Source organism: Rhinoraja longicauda, chromosome 5, assembly GCF_053455715.1.
Source record: "Rhinoraja longicauda isolate Sanriku21f chromosome 5, sRhiLon1.1, whole genome shotgun sequence".
Taxonomy (NCBI): domain Eukaryota; kingdom Metazoa; phylum Chordata; class Chondrichthyes; order Rajiformes; family Arhynchobatidae; genus Rhinoraja; species Rhinoraja longicauda.
The window spans coordinates 82854481-82878177 of record NC_135957.1 but is presented as its reverse complement, the minus strand read 5'-3'; the positions used below and the strand labels follow the sequence as shown (position 1 = coordinate 82878177).

Here is a 23697-nt window from a genome sequence, read left to right as displayed (position 1 = left end):
TAATATGCTGTTGGTCCTCTGTATGCTGCCCCATACGCAGCAGGGTGCGATGCACTGTGTATTGTGACACATTCCTCCCATGACCATCATTAAAATTTTCAGTGACTTGTGCTACAGTAGACCTTCTGTCGGTTCGGACCAGACGGGATAGCCTTCGTTGCCCTCGCGCATCGATGAGCCTTGGGCGCCCAACACCCTGTCGCCGGTTTGTGGTTTGTCCTTCCTCGGACCACTGTCGGTAGGTACTCACCACTGCTGACCGGGAGCACCCCACAAGCCTTGCCGTTTCAGAGATGCTCTGACCCAGTCGTCTGGCCATAACAATTTGGCCCTTGTCAAAGTCGCTCAGGTCTTTACTCCTGCCCATTTTTCCTGCATCCAACACATCAACTTCAAGAACTGACTGTTCACTTGCTGCCTAATATATCCCACCCCTTGACAGGTGCCATTGTATCAAGATAATCAATGTTATCTTGATCAATAATCAAGATTATTCACTTCGCCTGTCAGTGGTCATATAAAAGGCACCTGCTAATCATGAGGCAGCAAACTTGGTGGTGTGAAACGGAGAACATATATAATGACAGAGAAAATACAAGCTCTCAACCTCCAAGGGCCAACACAAACCAACCTCCCTTCCATTGACTCCATTTATACCTCACGCTGCTTCGGCAAGGCCAGCAGCATCATCAAGGACGGGGGTCTCACCCCGGTCACTCCCTCTTCTCCCCTCTCCCAATAGGCAAGAGGTAGAGAAGTGTGTCCAGATCCAGGGACAGGTTCTTCCCAACTGTTATCGGGCAACTGAACCATCCTACAACTAGAGAGTGGCACTGAGCTACCATCTACCTGGACTATCTTCATTCGCGATTTATTGGACTTTATCTTGCACTAAACTTTAGAATTTAGAGATACAGCGTGCAAACAGGCCCTTCGGCCCACCGAGTCTGCGCCGACCAGCGATCGCCCCGTACACCAGCACTACGTAACACAAGGGACAATTTTCAGGAGCTAATTAACCTACAGACTTGCACGTGTTTGGAGTGTGGGAGGAAATCGTGGCACCCGGAGAAGACCTGCGTGGTCACGTGGAGAACGTGCAAACTGTGTACAGACAGTACCTGTGGTCAGGATCGAACCTGGGTCTCTGGCGCTGTGAGGCGGCAGCAACTCTACCGCTGTGCCACCGAGCCGCCACTACCCACATACTGTTTCCAGAAATCCTCTTGGATATACCTCACAAATTTGCCCCGTCTTAAGACTTCTGCAAAGATCAAGTCCCAGACATTGAGGAAGTTAATGCCACCACAACGTCACCACTGTTGTTTTTACATCTTCCTGTAATCTGTCTACATATTTGTCCCTCGTTTCCCCGTGGCAAAAGGGAGGTCTGTGGTACAATCATATTATAATGCTTGCGTCTTTCTTATTTTTGAGCTCTACCTATGTCGCCTCCAGCACATTCTCTCTGAGTGCTGCTGTGACATTCTCCCTGATTAGTAATGCAACTTCACCTCTTTTGCCTGCCTCTCTATTAGGACTGAAACATCAAAATCCTGGAACATTGTGGGTTGCCAGTCCCCTCCCTCTTGCAACCAAGAATCCATAATGGCCACAACCTCATAATTCCTAGCACTGATCCAAGCTCTAGGTTCATCTACTTTAGACAATAGACAATAGGTGCAGGAGGAGGCCATTCAGCCCTTCGAGCCAACACCTCCATTCAATGTGATCATGGCTGATCATTCTCAATCAGTACCCCGTTCCTGCCTTCTTCCCATACCCCCTGACTCCGCTATCCTTAAGAGCTCTATCTAGCTCTCTCTTGAATGCATTCAGAGAATTGGCCTCCACTGCCTTCTGAGGCAGAGAAGACTCTACCCTAAGACTCCTTGTAAACTCATAAGTCCTAGGAGCAAAATTAGGCCATCAAGTCTACTCTGCCTTTCAATCGTAGCTGACCTTTTCCTCTCATCCCCATTTTCCTGCCTTCTCCCAATAACCGGTGACAACCTTACTAATCAAGAATCTTAGTTTAGTTTAGTTTAGAAATACAGCGCGGAAATAGACCCTTCGGCCCACCGAGTCCGCACCGACCAGCGATCCCCGCATGTTAACACTATCCAACGCACACTAAGGACAATTTTTACATTTACCAAGCCAATTAACCTACATACCTGTACGTCTTTGGAGTGTGGGCGGAAACCGAAGATCTCGGAGAAACCCCACGCAGGTCAAGGGAAGAACCTACAAACTCCGTACAGACAGCACCCGTAGTCGGGATCGAACCCGGGTCTCCGGCGCTGCATTCGCTGTAAGGCAGCAACTCTACCGCTGCGCCACCGTGACATCCTGTCAATCTGCCAATCTCTGCCTTAAAACTATCCATTGACAAGGCCTCCACAGCCATCTGTATTGCAATAAACACACTCGAGGCCATCAGTTTAACCTTGTTCATTAACTTCCCCCTGCCTGCCTTTTCTTTGAGACTTACTGGTCATAACGTCTACCTTCCCATCAGTATTTCCATTTGCTGAGCTGCTGCTCTGGTTTACAACCTCTGCCACTCCAGTTTAAACCCTCTCTAATTAGCACCACTGAGTCTTCCTGAAAGGGAGATGGACCCAAAATGCTGGAGTAAATCAGCAGTTCAGGCAGCATCTGCAGAAAAGGAACAGGTGACGTTTCGGGTTGAGACCCGTCTTCAGACTGTTTTGAGACTTTTGGGCAGTGCAATGGTTTGGGGGTTGTAGGGGAAGAGGAGGAGAATGGTTGGAATAATATTAGGCAGAAGGTATTCCTAATGACGTGTTCAATTATCTATAGACTGGTGTACTAAAAAACAAACAAACCACCGGAGGAACTCAGCAGGTCATTCAGCATCTGTGGAGACGAAGGAATGGTTGAATTTTCAGGTTGAGACCCAACATTAGGACAAAATATTCTCAGTAGAGTAGTATATGTCAGTATTATAATTCACTTGAGTATGGGAGGAGAAAAAGGGAGGGACAAATCTTCCACATATAGTTTCACCATTTTTGTTATTTTAGAATCATGGAGTCAACGTTTCTTAAATGTTGGGATAGTCCCTGCCTCAACTACCTCCTCTAGCAGCTCATTCTATACACCCATGGCCCTTTGCATTAAAAAAATTACCCCTCAGGTTCCTATTAAATTCCTACCCCCTCACCTTAAACCTATGTCCTCTGGACCTCGATTCCCCTACTCTGGGCAAGAGGTTCTGTGCGTCTACCCCATCGATTCTTCTCACGATTTTGTACACCTCTATAAAATTACCCTTCATTCTCCTGCGCTCCAAGGTATAGAGACCCAGCCTACTCAATCTCTCCCTATAGCTCAGGCCCTCAAGTCCTGGCAACATCCTCATAAATCTTCTCTGCACCCTTTCCATCTTGACAACATCTTTCTTATAACACAGTGCTTAAAACTGAGCACAATACTTTAGTGGCCTCGCCAACGTCTTATATAACTGCAACATGACCTCCCAACTTCTATACTCATCACTGACTGATGGAGGCCAATGTGCTGAAAACCTTTTTGGCCATCCTTTCTACCTGTGACGCCACATTCAAAGAACTTGGAGTGTAGTTAAAAGCACGTACCACCAGATTCAGGAACAGCTTCTTCCCCTCTTTACTTGCTCCAATTCTGTAGCTGAAAGCATGAAAGAGAAACACAACGGCGACAACCCTATTCTCGTCTCTCATCAGTTGGAGTAGCTTATGGTTTCCCTTGAGATTTCTTCCCCTTCTATGTGGTTCAGTTAGGAAGTTCATATCAACGAGTGTTTTCTACCTTGTATCACATTGTATTTGGTCTAGTGTGTGCCTTTCCTATATATTTGCATTTAATAAAAGAAAATATATTATAAATACCAAGAGGTCTTTCACTTTGAATATATATGACTGATCGAAATTTGAATCATAAGATTGCTCATATTTTGCTCTGCTATAAAAATTTCAATTTGATTTGTGTAGATGAACAGGAAACTGTATTGGGGTAAGTAATAAAGAAAATCATGTCTGCACAATGTTTAGATTGAATGTTGTACAGATTTTTCCCTGTTGAGTGTACTTGAAAGCCCGCACCACCAGATTCAGGAACAGCTTCTTCCCCTCTGGCATCAGACTACTGTATGGTCCTCCCATAAGCCAGGGTATAGTCGTGATCTTCCAACCTACCTCAATGTAGACCTTGTGATATTTTCAGTAACTGTAACACTATGATGCTGTAATACTGTATTCTGCACTGTGACATATTTCTCTTTGAGCAACCTGTTGTACTTGCATATGATAGACGCAAAACGCTGGAGTAACGCTGTGGGACAGGCAGCATCTGTGACGTTTCAGGTCGAGACCCTTCTTCAAACACTTTAGACAGGTCTGAAGAAGGGTCTCGACCTGAAACGTCACCCATTCCATCTCTCCAGAGATGCTGCCAGTCCCGCTGGGTTACTGCAGCATTTTGTGCCTGTCTTCAGTGTAATGCAGCATCTGCAGTTCCTCCCTGCACATACTTGAAAATGGCTTGATTGTCATCATGGGCAGATAATATTTTGCATCGGGACCTTTCTTTAGACTAAAGAAGAGGCCCAACCCAAAACGTCATCTGCCCATTCCCTCCACGGATGCTGCCTGACCCACTGAGTTCCTCCAGCACCATGTGTTTTTGCCCTAGTTGATACAACTTGTACAAATGTATTGTTTGATTTGACTGGATAGCATCCAAACTAAAAGTTGTAATTTGTACAAGTTTAGTTTAGTTTTAGTTTAGAGATATAGCACAGAAACAGGCCCTTTCAGCCCACCGGGTCTGCACCGACCAGCGATTCCCGCACATTAACACTATCCTATACCCATTAGGGACAATTTTTACATTTACCAAGCCAATCAACCTACAAACCTGTACGTCTTTGGAGTGTGGGAGGAAACCGAAGATCTCAGAGAAAACCCACGCAGGTCACGGGGAGAACGTACAAACTCTGTACAGACAGCACCTGCAGTCAAGATGGAACCCGGGTCTCCGGCGCTGCATTCGCTGTAAGGCAGCAACTCTACCGCTGCGCCACCGTGTCGCCCAAGCTGTATCAACTATGGCAAAACACTGGTCCTGGTGGAACTCGGTGGGTCGGGCAGCATCTGTGGAGGGGATGGAGAGATGACGTTTCAGGTTGGGCCACTTCTTCAGTCTAAAGAAAGGGTCCCGACGCGAAACGCCATCTGTCCATCCCCTCCACAGGTACTGCCTGACTCACTAAGTTCCTCCAGCAGCTTCATTTTTGCCCAAGATTCCAGCACCTGCAGCTCTTTGTGCATCAACAAGGGCATTGTGTAATACAAGACACAAAACACTGGCGTAACTCAGCAGGGCAAGATACATCTCTACACGGCATAGATCGGTGACGTTTCACGTCGAAGCCCTTCTTCAGACTGATTGTAAGGGGGAGGGGGGTGCAGGGAGAAAGCTGGAAGAGAGGAGGGGCAGGACATAGCCTGGTAGGCAATAGGTGAAAGTAGACACAAAATGCTGGAGTAATTCAGCGGGTCAGGCTGCGTCTCGGGAGAGAAGGAATGGGTGACCCTTCTTCAGTCTGAATTGAATTCAGTTCTTACCTGAGTTACTCCAGCATTTTGTGTCTACCTTCGATTTTAACCAGCATCTGCAGTTTTTTTTCCCCCTAGCCTAGGCAATAGGTGAATACAGATGAGGGTTTTTGACAGGCAGATGGTTAAACAAAGGCCAGAGATGAAAAGAGAGAAGGTGTGAGACAAGAGGATAGAAGAGTTGCAAATTGTGAAGCTTCGAGCAAGGAATGTAGGTGGATGGGGAGGGGAGAAAGAGGTGTGAGTCCAGATGGGGTGCAGGGGTGGGGGTCAGATATGGAAAGGGGAAAGGCGAGGGGAAAGGTTATATTGGAGAATGAAATGTTTGTACAGAGTACGTGATGTTCCTCCAGTTTGCATGCAGCCTTACTCTGGCGTTGGATGAGGCCCAGAACAGAAAGGTTAGGCAAGTAACGGGAAGGGGAGTTAAAATAGTCAGCAACCGGGAGTTCCAGCAGGCATTGGCGGACTGAGCGAAACGGTCGCCGAGTCTACACCTCGTCTCACCGATGTACAGGGCTCCACATCGGGAACACACTGTGTACTAATCGAAGATACTGGCCGAACAAGATGGATCGCTCCGTTGAAATCGCCTATACTGAAGTGTAGTACGCAAAGGAGCCATTTTAGTTGGCAAAACCCGCCGTTCGCTCTGCCTCTCGCAGTGTAATCAGTGTTTTGGGGGAACAGTATGTGTGATGATACCATTAAAATGCAGAATATATCTCACCTATCAATTCACAGATTTTTGTTATTTAAAAAAAAATGTTTCTGCAAGTTTCTGCCTATTAAAATGGCGCCATGACATACTACGGTTTATAGGGTCGAGTGGTCTATCTTGCTCCTCTGTTATCTTTGACTACAACTATCTACATTATGTCATTAATGAAATCAATGTGTTTCACACTAGTGATGGGCTATGCTGCCTGTTAACTACAGTAACTACAAACAACTGTCTTTACGAGATGTAAAGCTGTTTGTAATAAGAATAAAACTGCTCATTTTTTTAATTGTTTTTTTCAGTATTTAATTTTCTGGCTGTAAGATTGATATGTGAACCATTTAAAAGACTTACATGCAAAAGCCAAACATACAATTTTTTCTCTCAATATTACAATTTGAAGGAATGGTCTGTTGCTTAAACTTTCTTATTTTCCCTTTTATATTACTGACCTATAATTGGGCTGTAGCTGTTTTGGTTTTTAGTTTAGAGATACAGCGTGGAAACAGGCCCTCCAGCCCCACTGAGTCCGCGCCGACCAGCGATCACCCCACACCAACACTATTCGACACACTCCAGGGACAATTTATAATTATACCAAGCCAATTAGCCCTCAAAGCTGTACATCTTTGGAGTGTGGGAGGAAACCGGAGCACCTGGAGAAAACCCACGCAGGTCACAGAGAGAACGTAAAAAATCCACACAGACATCACCCGGGATCAGGATTGAACCTGGGTCTCTGGCGCTGTAAGGCAGCAACTCTACCTCTGCGCCACCTGTTTATCAAATACATTTGGGCAGTGACTGTCATAATGTTGCAGAGAGAAAATTGCGTGGATTAAAAAAATATTGAGGTTTATTTGATCTCTTTTATACTATTCTTTGATGTTGATTACCCCCTGAGGCATTTGGAACTGCAGTCTGCAGCTCACAATATGATTTACTTTCTCCTCGATCTTGACAGTTCTACTCCTCTTCCCCAGAGGGTTTCTGCACAATAAAAAGAACAGTGCATTGATGTAATAGATTGCCAAATGTGATAATAATACAAAACATGCAAGTCATAGTTTCAGCTAAAGCCTGCAGTTTTTTTTGCATGGGAACTTTCCTCGACAAAAGGGCACAGAGTGCTGGAGTAACTCAGCGGGTCAGGCAGCATCTCTGGAGAACATGGATAGGTGACGTTTCACAGAGTGCTGGAGTAACTCAGCGGGTCAGGCAGCATCTGTGGAGAACATGGATAGGTGACGTTTCACAGATTGCTGGAATAAGTCATCGGGTCAGGCAGCATCTCTGGAGAACATGGATAGGTGACGTTTCACAGATTGCTGGAATAAGTCATGGGTCAGGCAGCATCTCTGGAGAACATGTTTCGGGTCGGGACCCTTCTTCAAACTTTTCAAAACTAACTCAATTCCAGCAACATTAGACCATGCATTGTTTTCATTGTAAAAATACTCTGGTCAGTCAGCATCAGTGGGAATAGAAATTAAATATATAAGGATGGAAGATAGATACAATGCTGGAGTACCTCAGCGAGTCAGGCAGCATCTCTGGAGAACATGGATAGGTGACGTTTCACAAAATGCTGGAGTAACTCAGCGGGTCAGGCAGCATCTCTGGAGAACATGGATAGGTGACGTTTCACAGAGTGCTGGAGTAACTCAGCGGGTCAGGCAGCATCTCTGGAGAACATGGATAGGTGACGTTTCACAGAGTGCTGGAGTAACTCAGCGGGTCAGGCAGCATCTCTGGAGAACATGGATAGGTGACGTTTCGGGTCCGATTCCTTCTTCAGACCCCGTTCTGTTCTGCTGTTGTAAGTAACGAACGTCTTTGTTCAGGTTTGGTATCTATGACAATTAAACACTCTTGACTCTTGACCTAAACGTAGTTTGATGTTCTGGCAGTTCCTAAATATGAAATAGGTCGCCACCCTTAATTATTAATCTGTTTCTTTGTCCATAGACCCTGCCTGATCTGAATATTTCCAACATTCTCCATTTGTTATTTTGAATTTCTAGGTACCCCGATTTCTGCCTGATCCGCTGAGTTACTCCAGCACTAAATGCCCTTTTTTTCTAAACCAGCATCTGCAGTTCCTTGTTTCTACATTTCAGCATCTCTGGAAAATCTGGAAAGGTGACGTTTCGGGTTGGGACCCTTCATCAGACCCCAAATGACACCTGTCCATGTTCCCCAGAAATGCTTAGGAAAAAAACTGCGGATGCTGGTTAAAATTGAAGGTAGACACACAATGCTGGAATAACAACATTGTGTGTCTACGTTCCCCAGAGATGCTGTCTGACCTGTGAGCTACTCCAGCACTTTGTGTCCATTTTTGTAAACGAGCATCTGCTGTTCCTTGTTAAAGAAAACCACAATTTCTTGCTGTTTGGCTCGAGTTTGACTGAGATAAGCTCTTTAGTGAGAGAACAAATCTTGCACTGATCTATTTCACCCCCTTTGTATCTGGAGGCCCCTGACCCCCCCCCCCCCCCCCCTCGGTCCCCCCTTCCCTCTCGGCGGCCCCCCGCCGGGCTCCCCCTTCGTAAAATATTTTGTAAGATTTGTAAAGTCATTGGAGATATGCTAAATCTCCTGAGGAAGTGGATGCTTGGGTGTGCCTTCTTGGCGATCACTTGAATGTACATAGTCCATGATAGATCTATAAAATAACGGGTCGTCTGCTAATCCTTGAAAAGTTCACATGTTGTAGGAGTAGAATTCGGCCATTCGGTGATCTCTGGCTGATCATCCACTCATGGTTGATCTCTGCCTCCTAATCCCATTCCCCTGTCTTCTCCCCATAACCATTGACACCAGTTCTAATCAAGAACTTGTCGTTCTCTGCCTAAAAACTATCCTCTGACTTGGCCTCCACAACTCTCTGTGGCAATGAGTTCCACAGATTAACTACCCTCTGACTAAAGAAGTTCCTCCTCACCCCCTTTTTAAAAGAGTGCTCTTTAATTCTGAGGCTGTGACCTCTGGTCCTAGACTCTGCCACCTGTGGAAACATCCTCTCCACGTCCACTCTATCTATGCCTTTCATTATTCTGTAAGTTTCAATGAGGTTCCCCCTCAACCTTCTAAACTCCAGCGAGTACAGGCCCAGTGCTGTCAAACGCTCATCATATGCTAACCCACTCGTTCCTGGTTCCATTCTTGTAATCCTCCTCTGGACCCTCTCCAGATGGTACATGACGAGTCCTTGTTGCAAGCTCTATGGTTTGAGGCCATTCTCTGGAAAATGTAGGGGTAAGCGTCACACTCTAACTGCTGTAGGTAACAAGTAATAAAGACCTGTTTCCTCCACTCCAGTGTGTGGTGGTGTGGCAGCAGGATTCGCAGATACTTGTAGAATCTGACAGGGGCCGCGACGAGAACGCTCCTACTATGGCCCCCGTGGGTAACCGTGGATAACCTGGCGCACAGTCTCAACAGACTGCGGACAGGCGTGGGGAGGAGCAAATGGAACATGCTGAAGTGGGGATGTACTGAAGATGCGGCAGACTGCGAGTGTGGACGGGGCCTCCAGACTATGGAACATCTCCTGAGCTGTGACGTGCTGCACGACACACGCACTGTAAAGGATCTTGCAGAGGCCAACCACGTGGCACTAAAATGTGCTCGCTATTGGCAAACAGTTGTGTGATGACACGAAATAATAAACCTCCACTCCAAAAACATGCAGGTGTGTAGGTATATTAGCATGGTAAATGTAAAAATCATCCCAAGTGTGTGTAGGATAGTGTGAATATGCGGGGATTGTTGATCGCCCAGTGGGCAGAAGGGCCTGTTTCCCTGCTGTATCTCTAAACTAAACTAAACATGGGACTGATTTGCAACAATGATTGTTCAATTTTATAGAGTTGAGTCATAATATAAGATTATGGTTGTCTATTCTCATTTGGCCAAGTGTACTGATACTTGTAATTCTACCGAAAATCCATTTTTTCCCACTTGTAATTTGTGAAGTTTGCAATCTTCGTGGAAAATTATAATCCTTTTGTGCGACAATTTAGTGAAACTAAAGGCATTGCGGTATTGCCTTGCTGCTAAGTAGCATTTAGCACCGATATACATGCAAACCGTGTGGTATTTTGTTGATTGAGCAAGTTCGCGATAGTATATTCAGGGCAGGGACAATTAATATTTGCATTGCAAATGCATTTTTGCGGCATTTTAGGCACACATATTGCTTCCAATTGAATGGCCAATCGTCTATTATGTATTTTTATACAAATTGGTGGTTCTTTATTTGAAAGCAAATGAGTGTGGTAGAGTTATACAACACGCAAGCAGCCACTTCCACATAATTAATACTGGCTGACAAAGCTACCTACCTACCCGAGCTTGTCCCATTTGCCTGCATTTGGCCCATATCCCTCTATTACTCTATGTAGTCATAGAGTAATGCTGCAGGGAAACAGGCCGTTCAGCCCAACTCGTCCATGCTAACCAAGATGCACCATCAAAGCTAGTCCCGGTTGCCTGAATGTGAGCCATATCACTCCAAACCTTTCCTATTCATGTTCCTGTCCAAGTGTCTTTTAAATGTTGTTATAGTACCTGTGATCAGCCATGAGGGGTTGGAGAGGCTAGATGCGGGAAGATTGTTCCCGATGTTGGGGGAGTCCAGAACCAGGGGTCACAGCTTAAGGATAAGGGGGAAGTCTTTTAGGACCGAGATGAGAAGACATTTCTTCACACAGAGTCTGTGAGTCTGTGGAATTCTCTGCCACAGAAGGTAGTTGAGGCCAGTTCATTGGCTATATTTAAGAGGGAGTTAGATGTGGCCCTTGTGGCTAAAGGGATCAGGGGGTATGGAGAGAAGGCAGGTACAGGTTACTGAGCTGGATGATCAGCCATGATCATATTGAATGGCGGTGCAGGCTCGAAGGGCCGAATGGCCTACTCCTGCACCTATTTTCTATTTTCTATGTTTCTATGATCACATTGAATGGTGGTGCTGACTCGAAGAGCCGAATGGCCTACTCCTGCACCTATTGTCTATTGTCTGCCGGGGTTTTCCAGCACTCTATTTTATTTGGGCCTTCTGGCAGTGACAGTATTTTGTATACCGTACTTTCAGAGTTTTGTCCCCTTTCTCTCCCCTGTTTTCGTTATTCGTTATTTCGTTATTCTGTGCAAAGCGTTGGTGGTTGGTTGGAGTATTATTTCCATGTTTTGGTCACCCTGCTATAGGAAGGATGTCATTGAGGTGAAAAATATGTCAAAGAGAAAATATAAACTCCGTGCAGACAGTCAGGATTGAACCAGCGTCTCTGGAGCTGTAAGGCAACAGCCCTGACATGCTTCTTCACCGTGCCGCCCTTGCCAAGCAGGGAAGCACGGCGGCACGGTGGCGCAGCGGTAGAGTTGCTGCCTTACAGCGAATGCAGCGTCGGAGACTCAGGTCTACGGGCGCCGTCTGTACGGAGTTTGTACGTTGAGGAGAAAGCAGGAGAATAGGGTTAGGAGAGTGTGATAGATCAGCCATGGGGTAGACTTGATGGGCCGAATGGTCTAATTCTGCTCCGATCAATTATGAACATGAATTCTGACAGAGGAATTCTATGAAAATGTCATAGTGATGCCCAGTGCAATTAAGAATAGCATCTCATATTTCACTTGGGCAGTTTACACCCCAGCGGTATGAACATTGACTTAGATAGTTCCTCTGTCCCTCTCTTTCCCCTCCCCTTTCCCAGTTCTCCCACTGTCTTCCTGTCTCCTACTACATCCTATCTTTGTCCCAGCCGCTCCCCTGTCATCAGTCTGAAGAAGGGTCTCGACCCAAAATGTCACCCATTCCTTCTCTCTTGAGATGCTGCCTGACCCGCTGAGTTACTCCAGCATTTTGGGTCTACCTTTGAATTCTGAAAGAGGTGGTCAATATCGCAGAATCCATTTACACTGTCAGTTTGAATGGGTGTAAATAAGGAAATTGGATAGTGAGCACAGTAGCACAGCTACTGTACAATTTTAACAATACCTCCCTATTTCTAAAACAACAATTACTTTGCAATAAATGCCATTGAGCTATGTACCATAACCACTTGTTTGACCTCCTGCTAACCTGATTCATACACTGGAACACCTAGATCCTTCTGTATTCCACTCATTTTCAGTTTCTCTTTGTTTGGATAATAGCTTTCCTTTTGACTCCTTTTCCTAAAGTGCGTGACCCCCACACTTCCTCACATTAAATGTCACTTGCCGAGATTTTGCCAATTCAACCAATGTATCTGGTTTTGGAGGCACACGAAACTACAGATAGACAATAGACAATAGGTGCAGGAGGAGGCTATTCGGCCCTTCAAGCCAGCATCGCCATTCAATGTGATCATGGCTGATCATTCTCAATCAGTACCCCGTTCCTGCCTTCTCCCCATACCCCCTGACTCCGCTATCCTTAAGGGCTCTATCCAGCTTTCTCTTGGATGCATTCAGAGAATTGGCCTCCACTGCCTTCTGAGGCAGAGAATTCCACAGATTCACAACTCTGACTGAAAAAGTTTTTCCTCATCTCAGTTCTAAATGGCCTACCCCTTATTCTTAAACTGTGGCCCCTTGTTCTGGACTCCCCCAACATTGGGAACATGTTTCCTGCCTCTAACGTGTCCAACCCCTTAATAATCTTATACTGTGGCGAGTCTGGAAGCGGATGGGTGTTGCAGACAGTTTATTGCATGGGCAAAAACCTCCGTGACAATCGCAACACTCAAAAACTGTAGACAACCAACAAAACGTCTTCTCTAGGCGGAGTTCAACACTAGACTGCTTGTCCCTCCCGCGCTAGCACACCTGGTGACATCATTAGCCAATCCGAGGGTTCGAACACTTCCAGCCAATCCCTATGTCCCTACATGACTCCCCCCAGAACCCTCGGTACCGTACCTAACAGGCACCCGGACCGCCCGCCCTGAACGAGTACAGAGAGGGGAGGCCGGTACCGCCAGCGACGAAGGAGGCGGGGAGGGCCCTGCCGGTGGAGACGATGGTGCGGCACGGTAGCGCAGCGGTAGAGTTGCTGCTTTACAGCGAATGCAGCGCCGGAGACTCAGGTTCGATCCTGACTACGGGTGCTGCACTGTAAGGAGTTTGTACGTTCTCCCCGTGACCTGCGTGGGTTTTCTCCGAGATCTACGGTTTCCTCCCACACTCCAAAGACGTACAGGTATGTAGGTTAATTGGCTGGGTAAATGTAAAAATTGTCCCTAGTGGGTGTAGGATAATGTTAATGTACTGGGATCACTGGGCGGCACGGACTTGGAGGGCCGAAAAGGCCTGTTTCCGGCTGTATATATATGATATGATATGATGATATGATGATGGGGGCGCCGCTGGAGGGGGAGGCAGGGGGGACCCTGCAGGTGAAGGCGATGGGGGCGCAGCTGGGGGAGGCAGAGGAAATACGGTCGTGGGCAGCGGAGGCCCGAGCGTTGGGAGAAGAGACGCGGCTGGGGAACCAGGTGGGCCGGCCAGACGGCGGCCCCGGCGAGGAGGTTGGCCCACCAGCACGGGACGGTCCTGGTCCAAGTGGGCCGGTTTCAGCCGGGAGACAGTGACGAGCTCCTGTCGGGTGCCCACTTGTAAAGTGAAGGTGACCGTCCCCCTTTTCAGCACCTGGAACGGGCCCTGGTAGACCGGCTGCAGAGGGGGGCGATGGGAATCCCGCCGGAGGAAAACGAACTCGCAGTCATGCAGGTCCGCCGGTACGTGCGCTGCGGTACTCCCGTGGCTGGAGGCCGGGACTGGGGCCAGGGAACCTACCCGAGCCCGGAGAGAAGCCAAAACTGACGGTACGGACGACGGCAGGGCGGAGGATAAGGGAAGAATGTCACCCGGCACCCGCAGGGGCGAGCCGTAGACGAGTTCCGCCGAGGAAGTACCCAGATCAGACTTAGGGGCCGTGCGAATACCGAGGAGGACCTAAGGCAGCTGGTCAGCCCAGTCAGTGCCGGTCAGTCGGGCACAGAGGGACGCCTTCAGCTGTCGGTGGAAGCGTTCTACCATCCCGTTAGCCTGGGGATGATAGGCGGTAGTCTGCTGCAAGCGAGACCCATACAGCTGCGCAAGCGCGACGCACAGGGATGAGGTGAACTGGGCGCCCCGGTCGGTAGTGATGATGGCCGGGACGCCGAAACGAGCAACCCAATGTAACGCCAGGGCCCGTGCACAGGAGGCCGCCGAGGTGTCCGACAACAAAAAAGCCTCCGGCCAACGAGTAAAACGGTCGACCACCGTCAGGAGATGAGTGTAGCCCCTAGAGTAGGGCAATGGACCAACCAAATCCACGTGAATGTGGAAAAAACGAACGGGCGGAACCACGAAATTCTGGAACGGAGGCTGGACGTGGCGGTGGACCTTGGAGGTCTGGCACGGGGCGCGGGCCCAGGCGGCCACCTGCTTCCGCAGGCCGTGCCAGACAAATCGGGCGGCCACCATAGCCGAGGTCGCCCGAATGGACGGGTGTGCCAGGCCATGAATGGCCTCAAAAACCTTACGCCGCAGGGCGGTCGTCACAACCGGGCGAGGGCGGGGAAGTGTGGTACCTGTGGGGCCGCACGCCACCTGGGCCAACCGCAACCCTGAGGCGGTGGAGGCGTATGCTGAGGCAATATCTTCCAGGCGCTGAGCCTCCGCTAGCTCCTGAAAATCCACCTCGTCCCCCACCGCAGCTACAGAGGAACTGGCCGGCCGGGACAGGGCGTCAGCAACGGCGTTAAGCCTACCCGCGATGTGGCGAACATCTGTGGTGAACTCCGAAATGAGGGTGAGGTGCCGTTGCTGGCGGGCCGACCACGGATCAGAAACCTTAGAAAAAGCAAACGTGAGGGGTTTGTGATCCGTGTAGGCAACAAAAGAGCGGCCCTCCAAAAAATAACGGAAATGGCGAACAGCTAAATAGAGGGCCAGGAGCTCCCTGTCGAAGGCACTGTATTTCAGCTCAGGTCGAGTGAGCTGCCGGCTGAAAAATGCCAGAGGCTGCCAGTGACCATTGACCTGTTGCTCTAAGACCCCACCCACCGCCACGTCTGAGGCGTCCACCGTCAGGGCCGTGGGGGCAGAGGCGCAGGGGTGCACGAGCATGGTGGCGTTGGCGAGGGCCAGCTTGACCGCATCAAAGGCCGCCTCGGCAGCTGTGGTCCAGACCAACTCAGCGGGATTACCCGTGAGGCATTGAAAAAGGGGGCGCATGATCCGAGCGGCCACAGGCACGAACCGGTGATAAAAATTCACCATGCCCACGAATTCCTGCAAGCCCTTGATGGTGGTAGGGCGGGGAAAAGAGCGGACGGCGTCCACCTTAGCGGGCAAGGGAGCGGCACCGGCCGGTGTGACCCGGTGACCCAGGAAATCCACCGAGGACAGGCCGAACTGGCATTTGGACGGGTGGAGGATCAGGCCGTGGTCCTGTAGCCTCTGGAACACAGTGCGGAGGTGGACCAGGTGCTCTGGGACCGAACGACTAGCAACCAGGATGTCGTCGAGATAAATAAACACAAAAGACAATCCACGACCCACATGATCCATGAGACGTTGGAATGCCTGAGCCGCGTTTTTTAAACCGAACGGCATGCGCAACCACTCAAATAACCCGAACGGAGTAATCGTAGCCGTCTTGGGAATGTCCGGTGGGTGGACAGGGATCTGATGATATCCCCGCACCAAATCGATCTTCGAGAAAACCGTAGCGTCCTCGAGGCTGGCAGAGAAGTCCTGTATGTGAGGGATCGGATAGCGGTCAGGCCGGGTGGCAGCGTTAAGACGCCGGTAATCCCCACATGATCTCCACCCCCCAGATGCTTTAGAGACCATATGCAAGGGGGAGGCCCACGGGCTGTCTGAAGGACGAACAATCCCCAGTCGTTCCAAATTCAGGAACTCCTCCCGTGCCATGGCCAGCTTGTCCGGGGGGCAGACGCCGAGCCCGGGCGAATATAGGCGGCCCCTCGGTAGGGATGAAGTGGACGACACCGTGCTTAGCGGAAGGGGCATCGAACCGCTGTACGAGGAGCTGCGGGAAGTCGGCGAGGACCGTAGCGAACTGATCGGGAGCCGTGGTGATGGCCCGGATCGACGGGCAGGGTAGGGTGGCAGGTGGAGGAGTAGCAGGCTCCATACTGCTGGCCGAGGGTTGTAGGCCCTTCCCGCGGACGTCTGCGACCAACGAAAAAGCCCAGAGGAAATCCGCGCCCAGGATGGCCTGGCCCACGTCGGCAACGATGAAATCCCAATGGTAGGTCTCGGACCCGAAGGACAGGGACATAGCCCTCTTGCCGTAGGTGCGGATGGGACTGCCGTTGACCGCAATGAGGGACGGACCTTTCCTACCTGCTCGAACTTCGCAGCCGTAGGGAGGCACGATGCTGACGACCGCTCCCGTATCGACCAGTAAAACGGTGCCGGTACCTCGATCCGTGACATAGAGGCGGCGATTGCGGCCGACCGAGACTGCCTCTATATTCGATCGGCCGAGGCATTTCCCGAAAAGGTGCACGGGGCCCTGCAATTTCGGGCTTCACTGCCCCATCACTTGTGGAAAAAACACCAGCCGCGCCTGTGCGGCTCTGTTGCATGGGCCCGCTGCAAAATGGCGAGCGCTGCCGCTCCGTCTTGGCGGGCTTTTTGTAAAATGGCGGCCGATGCGCCGCCATCTTGGCCGCGCGGCCTGTCGCTCCTAGGCCTTGAAACCCGATTGACCGAATCGTCTCCCGTCGAGTCCTCTGTTACGAGCGCGTCAGCCTTCTCCGCGAACGCCACCGGGTCTTCGAAGGAGACGTCCGCCAAAACTAACCTGACGTCTCGAGGCAATTTCTCCCGGAATGCCGCTTCAAACATCATGCAAGGTTGGTGGTCGCCGATCAAAGTTAACATTTCGGTCATCAGGACAGACGGTAGCTGGTCCCCTAGCTCCGGTAAATGCAGGAGCTTCAGAGCCCGCTGGTTTTGGCTAAAACCAAAAGTCCTCAGCAGGAGCTTCTTGAGCCCCTCGTATTTCTCGGTTTGGGGGGGGCTGGTCAGGTACCGTCCCACCCGCGCGGCCACCTCGGGCTGTAGGCAGCTTACCAAGTGGTGGAACTTCTCTTGGTCCTCCGAGACTTTCTTGATGTGGAACTGGGACTCTGCCTGCACGAACCATTGGGTTGATGGGCCCAGAACGGGGGCAGGTGAACGCCGACCGCATTTGGCTGCCCGCTGCTCGCTCCTTCTTGCGACATGATCTTGTGATCGTTGATCACGTCGGGGTCACCAATGTGGCGAGTCTGGAAGCGGATGGGTGTTGCAGACAGAGTTTATTGCATGGGCAAAAACCTCCGTGACAATCGCAACACTCAAAACTGTAGACAACCAACAAAACGTCTTCTCTAGACGGAGTTCAACACTAGACTGCTTGTCCCTCCCGTGCTAGCACACCTGGTGACATCGCTAGCCAATCCGAGGGTTCGAACACTTCCAGCCAATCCCTATGTCCCTACATGACGTTTCGATAAGATCTCCTCTCATCCTTCTAAATTCCAGTGTATACAAGCCTAGTCGCTCCAATCTTTCAACATATGATAGTCCCGCCATTCCGGGAATTAACCTAGTAAACCTACGCTGCACTCCCTCTTAATCCTCGGCAAAGGATCGCAATCTTAAGCAATCTTAAAGGATGCTGGAATCTTAAGCAAAACACAAATTGCTGGAGAAACTCTGCAGGTCAGGGAGCATCTGTGGCACCACTATCACTGGCTGCCTCGCCAACAGTCTGTCTGTCCTTTCTACGGCTTTTATTATCTTAAGTATGTTTTAGTCTTTCTCGGTTTGTTTTATGTTGGGGGTTGGTGGGGGAAGGGGGGGAATTGGGGGAAACTTTTTTTCAATCTCTTACCTCGACGGAGATGCGTTTTTTCTCCATGTCGTATCTCCGTCCCCACTGCGGCCTAACATCGAGCAGTTGGCGAACTTTCCCGGAGACCGGCCCAGCGCTTTAAGCCGCGGGCGCGGCGCGGACTTTAACATCGTGGAGCTTGCGATCCTTTGCCGAGGATTGACTGGAGAGCTCCAACCACGGGGCCTGCGGAATTTAACATCGTGAAGCCCGCGGTCTCTGGTAAGAAGACGCTGGAGTTTCGATCATCCCGACGTGAGGGCCTCGGACAGTCGGCAGCGGCGACTGCGGACGGTTCAACAGCCCCAACCGCGGGTGAACAAAGGGGAAGATGGTTGAACTTTATCACCTTCCATCACAGTGAGGAATGTGGAATCCGCTGTGGTGGATGTTTGTGTTAAGTTTTACTTTATGTGGCTGTGTGTCTTGTTTCTTTTCACTTAGTATGGCTGTACGGTAACTCAAATTTCACTGTACCTCAATTGGTACATGTGACAATAAATTGATCTTGAATCTTGAGTCTCTGGAGGCAATGGACCACCTGCCATTCTCCACAATGCTGCCTGATCTGTTGAGTTCCTTCAGCACTTTGTGTTTTTTCAATGTGGTACCTGTTTATTACTGTCACGTACACCGATGCAGAGTGATAGACTTTGTTATGTGGTATCACAAAATGCTGGAGTAACTCAGCAGATCAGGCAGCATCTCTGGAGAGAAGGAATGGGTGACGTTTCGGGTCGAGACCCTTCTTATGTTTGTACCATACACGATGGTAGCACAGACAAAAAAGTGCAAGGACCGCAAATAGGTCGGTTGGAAGATCAGGTAGTGGAATAAAGAAAATGGAGTACAAAATGTTGAGTTGTAGCTACGGAGAAAGTGCAGATTTATTTTTAAGCGCAAGGGACACAAATAGGTAGGTTGGAAGATCGGGATTTCATCCCGAGAGGTCTGGATTTTCAAGGGTCGGGATACAGCTGGGGAGGAGGTATTGTTCAAACTAGTGGACCATACTTTCAGGCTTTTGCATCTTTTTATGGGAGAAGGGAGGAGAGAATAATATGCTCACAATATTCTGATCATGACATGCCCTTTCGTCTGTGTTGATGCACTAGCAAGCTTCTGTCACTTCCTCTGGTTCATTGTTTTAAGAAGAGTAAACAACTGAGACTCAACAACTGATTCTGGCACACTCTACTAGTTAGATCATCCAAGCTTGAAAATGATGCATTTATTCCAGCTCTCTGTTTACTATGCCATCAACCTATACTAACACCTTGTGTAAGAAAATAACTGCAGATGCTGGTACAAATCGAAGGTATTTATTTCACAAAATGCTGGAGTAACTCAGTGGGTCAGGCAGGATCTCAGGAGGGAAGGAATGGGTGATGTTTCGGGTCGAGACCCTTCTTCAGACTGATGTCAGGGGGGCAGGACAAAGGAAGGATATAGGTGGAGACAGGAAGATAGAGGGAGAACTGGGAAGGGGGAGGGGAAGAGAGGGACAGAGGAACTATCTAAAGTTGGAGAAGTCAATGTTCATACCGCTGGGATGCAAGCTGCCCAAGCGAAATATGAGGTGCTGTTCCTCCAATTTCCGGTGGGCCTCACTATGGCACTGGAGGAGGCCCATGACAGGAAGGTCAGACTGGGAGTGGGAGGGGGAGTTGAAGTGCTCAGCCACCGGGAGATCTGGTTGGTTAAGGCGGACTGAGCAAAGGTGTTGTGCGAAACGATCGCCGAGCCTGCGTTTGGTTTCGCCGATGTAGAGAAGTTGACATCTAGAGCGGCGGATACAATAGATGAGGTTGGAGGAGGTGTATACTAACACCTTGTTCCTCATACCATAAGCTTTATGCTTTAATCTGGTGCATCAGCCTTTCATGTGGCTCTTTATCAGATTTCTGAAAATCCAAATACCTTATAACCACTGGTTACCGTCTATCTACTCTGCTTGTTACATTAAATTGATCCTGACTATGGATGCTCTCTGTACGGAGTTTGTACGTTCACCCCGTGACCTGCGTGGGTTTTCTTCGGGTGCTCCGGTTTCGTCCCACACTCCAAAGGCGCACAGGTTTGTAGTCTAATTGGCTTGGTCTATATGTAAAATATTGTCCCTGATGTGTGTAGGATAGTTTTAGTGCACGGGGATCCCTGGTCGGCACGGACTTGGTGGGCTGAAGGGCCTGTTTCCGTGCTGTATCTCTAAACTAGACACCAAAATCAGCTGTACCCCTCTTTGAAGAGTCCCATTGGCTCGTTTGTGTTCTGCTGAGGGGAAGGGCCTGGCGTCAGTTTAAAATCTCATCTGCAAAATGTTAGTTGCCAACGGTATTAGTTTAGTTTACTTTAGCTTATGATTGGCACGTGCATAGAAACATAGAAAATAGGTGCAGGAGGAGGCCATTTGGCCCTTCGAGCCAGCACCGCCATTCAATATGATCATGGCTGATCATCCAAAATTAGTACCTCATTCCCGCTTTTTCCCCATATCCCTTGATTCCCTTAGCCCTAAGAGCTATATCAAACTCTTGAAAACATCCAGTGAATCGGCCTCCACTGCCTTCTGTGGCAGAGAATTCCACAGATTCACAACTCTCTGGGTGAAAAAAGTTTTTCCTCATCTCAGTCTTAAATGGCCTACCCCTCATTCTCAAAACTGTGACCCCTGGTTCTGGACTCCCCCAAGGCACCGAGGTACAGTGAAAAACGTTTGTTTGCCTGCTGTCCAGTCAAAAAAAAGACGAAAACTTGAATATAATCAAGTCAAGTCAAGTTTATTTGTCACATACATATACAGGATGTGCAGTGAAATGAAAGTGGCAACGCCTGCGGATTGAGCTAAAACTACAAAACAGAATAGAATTTTTTTTTTAACACAAAAAATAACTTAATACAGTAAATTAAATTAGTCCCTGATGATATGAGAGTTAACAGTCCTGATGGCCTGTGGGAAGAAACACCATCTCATCCTCTCTGTTTTCACAGCGTGACAGCGGAGGCGTTTGCCTGACCGTGGCAACTGGAACAGTCCTTTGCTGGGGTGGTCGGGGTCTCCCATAATGTTGCTGTCGACCGTGCATAGCTAAAGGATAAAGAGTACAACAGGAGTAAGGGGCAGCAGGGTGGCGCAGCGGTAGAGTTGCTGCCTTGCAGCGGCATAGACCCTGGTTCAATCCTGACTGCGGGTGCTGTCTGTACAAAGTTTGTACGTTCTCCCTGTGACCGTGTGGGTTTTCCCCGGGTGCTCTGGTTTCCTCCCACACTCCAAAGACGTGCAGGTTTGTAGGTTAATTAGTTTCGGTAATGATTGGTAAATTGTCCCTAGTGCGTAGGATAGTGCTCGTGTATGGGGATCGCTGGTCGGCGCAGACTCGGTGGTCCAAAGGGCTTGTTTCCGCACTGCATCTCTAAACTAAACATTTAGTACAAAGATAACACTAACAAGAAGTACCTGAATCTTTCCTCAGAAATACGAATTATGCATTTAAAAAATGTGGCAGATACCATGCAGTGTCTAAGAGAAGAGATTTTGGTGTTTCATGTAAAATAAATATCTTTCTTTTCAATGTTGATTTAAATAACGATGTAAAGATATGGTCAGTTTTTGACGTGTGAACATACTTTGGACAAATCTTCAAACTGCTGTTGAAATGTAAATAGTGTATATTATTAGACTGTTTTACAGTTTCAAAATGATGCAGCAAGTTTGTTCATCAATCATTAAGATGCTGCTACTTGAAAACATGCAAATATTTGCCTCTCTATTTTCTATAATGCCTGTGTACACCACTGAGCTATAAAAGTTGCAAGCTTTTCTTGATGATATTAATGCAAACGTAGGTTGATTATATCACAAGCAAAGTAAGTGTAATAAAACTATTTTGTGTAAGTATTATTTGAGTAAAACAGGCTGCCCAACCTGGGTGATAGCCCAGACTATATGCCCAAAAAACAATTAGGCAGGTACATGCGTAGGACAGGTTTAGAGGGATATACTAGACCAAGTGGACCCTTTGGGCCCAAACCACTCCTGCATTGATGCAGCACCCCCTCCCCTGTCCCCCACTCCCCCCTCCCCTCCTCCCCCCTTCCCCTCCCCCCTTCCCCTCCCCCCCACTCCATCCCCCTCAACCCCCTTATCCTTCCCCCCTCCCTCCCTAGGAGATAGGTTTAAACTTTAAAATGTGAATAACTTAAACATAACACCGATTTCAATGAAACTTCGTCCATTAGCACCAAAGGGACGTCGGAAGTAAGGTGGGCCTAAAATTGTCACGCAATCGTGTACCGTTTGGGCTGGAGTTCAGGAACAAACAAACAAATAAAGGAGAGTTTTAGTATATAGATGGGCCAAACACAGGCAGATGGGACTAGTGTGGATGGGGCATGGTCGTTGTGGGCAAGTTGGGCTGCAGGGCCTGTTTCCACGCTGTATCTCTCTGGACTCTATATGATCTCTGGAGTTTAGACGTGTAAGAAAATAACTGCAGATGCTGGTACAAATCGAAGATATTTATTCACAAAATGCTGGTGTAACTCAGCAGGTCAAGCAGCATCTCATACTTTTTCACAAATTTTTTATCCTTCTGGCATTTAGACGAATGAAAGGAAACTTACCGAATGGTGAAAGGCCTGGATTGAGTGGATGTAGAGAGGATGTTTCCACTAGTGGGAGAGTCTAGGACCAGAGGCCATAGCCTCAGAATTAAAGGACATTCCTTTGGAAAGGAGATGAGGAGGAATTTCTGGAGTCGGACGGCCGTTGAAGTAAAGTCAACGGATATTTTTAAGGCGGAGATTGCCAGATTCTTGATTAGTACGGGTGTCAGGGGTTATCTGGAGAAGGCAGGATAATGGGGCTGAGAGGGAAAGATAGATCACCCATGATTGAATGGCGGAGTAGACCTGATGGGCCGAATGGCCTAATTCTTCTGTAACTTATAAACTATAACCCTTGCCTTCGGTTATTTAAGCCATTGTCAGACGCTGTCATGCATTGCTGCAGCATTTAAATTATTTTTAGGGAATGCATTTGAAAGTAGATGAGGTTCCTTCTGAGCACTTGTTTCTAGAGATGTCATGGCAGTTCTTGTTTTGGCTTGATGGTTTCTTAAAAATTGTTTGAACATGTTTAATGCCGCTGAGTGGTAACAGTGTTTAGTTCCGGAATATGAGGAAAAATCTTTTCAGTCAGAGAGTTGTGAATCTGTGGAATTCTCTGCCTCAGAAGGCAGTGGAGGCCAATTCTCTGAATGCATTCAAGAGAGAGCTGGATAGAGCTCTTAAGGATAGCGGAGTCAGGGGGTATGGGGAGAAGGCAGGAACGGGGTACTGATTGAGAATGATCAGCAATGATCACATTGAATGGCGGTGCTGGTTCGAAGGGCCGAATGGCCTCCTCCTGCACCTATTGTCTATTGTCTAATATCAGATTTGTCATTTACCATACCCTGAGTGCT

The 23697-nt window shown here is 48.6% G+C and overlaps 1 protein-coding gene across 1 annotated transcript in view; it reads left to right on the top strand.

Moving 5' to 3' along the window:
* atg5 (ATG5 autophagy related 5 homolog (S. cerevisiae)) overlaps positions 1–23697 on the top strand; it is a 139017-nt gene that overhangs the window by 59479 nt on the left and 55841 nt on the right. The window lies entirely within an intron of this gene.